This window comes from Colobus angolensis, unplaced genomic scaffold, assembly GCF_000951035.1.
Source record: "Colobus angolensis palliatus isolate OR3802 unplaced genomic scaffold, Cang.pa_1.0 Scaffold233, whole genome shotgun sequence".
Taxonomy (NCBI): Eukaryota; Metazoa; Chordata; class Mammalia; order Primates; family Cercopithecidae; genus Colobus; species Colobus angolensis.
This window is the reverse complement of record NW_012115522.1, coordinates 3,189,199-3,192,471: the sequence shown is the minus strand read 5'-3', so window position 1 is coordinate 3,192,471 and position 3,273 is coordinate 3,189,199. Positions and strand designations below refer to the sequence as shown.

At 43.0% G+C, this 3,273-nt stretch overlaps 1 pseudogene; it reads left to right on the top strand.

Annotated features, from left to right (window-relative positions):
* Nucleotides 1-346: 346 nt before the first annotated feature.
* LOC105513671 lies at nt 347-2,155 on the top strand (annotated as a pseudogene).
* Nucleotides 2,156-3,273: the final 1,118 nt, after the last annotated feature.

Genomic DNA, 3,273 nt, shown 5'->3' with positions numbered 1-3,273 from the left:
TTCAGCAGCTAAATGAATGTGACCTGGCCTTTACTTCCTAAATTTCAATGTCTTAAGGGTTTTATTGGTGTCAAAGTAGAAGATGGAACCACTGCACAAAATCCAGAACTTCAGCAATGGTTCTAACACCTTTTACTAAAGCCCATCTTGGCATCATCAGCTCAGCTGTGTACAGGGACATTGTACGTCTCAAGTGTTGGATTTGAAAATGCATGCTTATGTTTAATAGAACTCATGATGCATCTAAACAACATCTAATCAGAAGCTGTGAGCCACCACTCTTATGGGGAACCATGTCACACAGAAGACTTCTATAGGGACTATCTATACCCACAGCCCACATTAATTGGTCCTGGCAAGGTACCCAGAAATAAAATCCTAAATGAAACCTGATCCCAACCTGGTGTGAACTGTAGTTACGATGGTTCTCACCCAGCTGGTTGTGTTTTATTTAATAAAAACTTGGACTGGAAATGGGTCATATTTTGGGTAAATGCCTTTGATAGCTGCATTAACCACTCTATGACTCTGGCTATTCATGAGGTTTCCCAAAATAACACCTTTGGCTACTACAAAGCTATGTGGAATTGCAGTTTAAAATGTTTGCTAGTCTTCCTCTTGGGGTTCTACATTTGATTTCCATTAAGAGATATCACATGGAACAATCACTGATAGCTCAGAGGTGATGGCATTGATGTAGATATTCCTACTGATTTTGAGGTCTGGCCATTTGTACCATTTTCAGATAGTTGTTTTTTTTTTTGTTTTTTTTTTTTTGGATGGAGTCTTGCTCTGTCGCCCAGGCTGGAGTGCAGTGGCCGGACCTCAGCTCACTGCAAGCTCCGCCTCCCGGGTTTACGCCATTCTCCTGCCTCAGCCTCCCGAGTAGCTGGGACTACAGGCGCCTGCCACCTCGCCCGGCTAGTTTTTTGTATTTTTTTAGTAGAGACGGGGTTTCACCGTGTTAGCCAGGATGGTCTCGATCTCCTGACCTCGTGATCCGCCCGTCTCAGCCTCCCAAAGTGCTGGGATTACAGGCTTGAGCCACCACGCCCGGCCTTTCAGATAGTTAATATGGGTTATTTTTCAGCCTCTCTTTTATGCCTTTCAACCTCTGTTCATGAACCCCAAACCAATCTCTTATCTAAAAATTATCAATACTGCGACCCAGGTCACTTTTGACACAACTTACTATGTTTGGGAATTCAACCTTTAGTTTACACATTACTAGTATCCTTACCTGTTCTAGATTTGCATCCGATTTCTGGACATCTTATAGCTGAACTTTACATGCTCTTAAAGGGACATTGAGAGTGACAGGAGGTAGCCAAATGCCTAGGCAGATGGGGCAGGTCCCCGGTGAAACCCCAACTCCAAAGCTGAAGACAACTTAAAGCCTGAAAATCAAGCTACAAGTCAAATCCACGGACCAGATTGAGAACCTGTCTTCACATTTGGCATGCTTTCCTCCAACTGATCCCTACCCTTTCCTAATTGGTTTTCTACACTGCTATGCCCACCTTTGAGTGGTGCCTTTGCTTCAGCCTTTCTTTGCATACTCACAAACCAATCAGCATGCACTCCCCTATTCTGAGCCCATAAAAGTCCCAGACTCAGTCACACTGAGGAAGAAACCACCTGATTGTGGGAATAGGGGACCACCCCTACCTCCCCTCTCTGCTGAGAACTGTTCCATTGTTCAATAAAATTCTTCTCCACCCTCCTCACCCTTCAGTTGTTGGCATATCCTCTCCTTCTTGGATGTGGGACAAGAGCTCAGGAACTCCCGAATGCAGGTACAAGCTATAACACAGGTGGCCTGGGGCACCACACCCAGCCCGGCCAAGGGCTGAGACAGTGCACAAGCCAGAACCAGCCTGGGTGAGCTGAGTTGGGTTGGGGATGCCTCCTATAGCAGGTAGCATGCCCCAGCAAGGCTCAGGTAGGGGTATTGCCAGCCAGAGGTCCCCAGCTGACAAAGTGACCAAAAAAATTCCTGTATTGACATGAAACATACTGGTATTGTGGGCCCCTGAATTTACTTACCCTCAATGTGGTTTCTCAGAATGAACATCAAGATTTCCCCAACATTCCTGGGAGGAGCCTTTTACTAGTGAGGAAGATGACAACTTCCTCCATGACAATTATTGGATAAAAGAACTGTGTGATTTTACACTGGGTGATACAATAAGACCTTCCTTGAGAAGGAAGGTCCATCAGAAAGGGGAGGTAGTACTAGAGTCAATGCCGTTAGAACCAAAGGAATTTTTCCCAGAAACTTTAAAATAGCTGATAAGGTGAAATTTTTACATTATTAAACTAAGACCAGTGACACTTAGAAACCACCTTGGTACAATTTCCAAGTAGGATTTCCATGGTGTTAAGAAATTAATTTGACTTTAAGCAGCCAGCCTATCTCTGTAGTGTTCAGCTTTGCTCCCAGGAGACTGGTTCATTATATTGTCATTGCTGAAGATTTTTTTTCACCTGCATCTGTCATTTTGTAAGCATACCATTAAAAATGCTTTTTAAAAGCTACTTCCAGCCGGGCATGATGGCCCATGCCTGTAATCCCAGCACTTTGGGAGGCCAAGGCAGGCAGATCATGAGGTCAAGAGATTGAGACCATCCTGGCCAACATGGTGAAACCCTGTATTCACTAAAAATACAAAAATTCTGGGCATGGTGGTGTATGCCTGTGGTCCCAGCTACTTGGGAGGCTGAGGCAGGAGAATCGCTTGAACCCAGGAGGCAGAGGTTGCAGTGAGCTGAGATCACACCACCATACTCCAGCCTGGCAACAAGGCAAGACTCCATCTCAAAAAATAAAAAGCTACTTCCAGTATATTATTTTCACTATAAAGTTGTATTTTATTAAAACAGCTAACAAACTAAGCCACTAATCACACTGATAGTATTTATCATGTTTTTGTTTTTCACTGTCTTTATATCAGGAGATACCTGGGTACTGAGGTGAGCTTGCTTTAAAATTTCACCATCCAAAAAAGTAGCCCTGGGTGATCATGGTATAAAAGGATGAAATAGAAATATCACTACAAGCTGGATTACTCATTTTTAACTTTTACTATTGTACCTAAATTAGGTACTGTTTTACCTGAATTAGACAGTGCTGAATCCTATACAGTCTTACTCATACTTGTTGAATTTTTAAAAATGTACTCTCAAAAGCTAAATTATGTTATACACAATTGTAATTGTGTAGAAAGTATATACATGTCTAACCAAGATGCCAAGACTTTTTATATGGCTGTG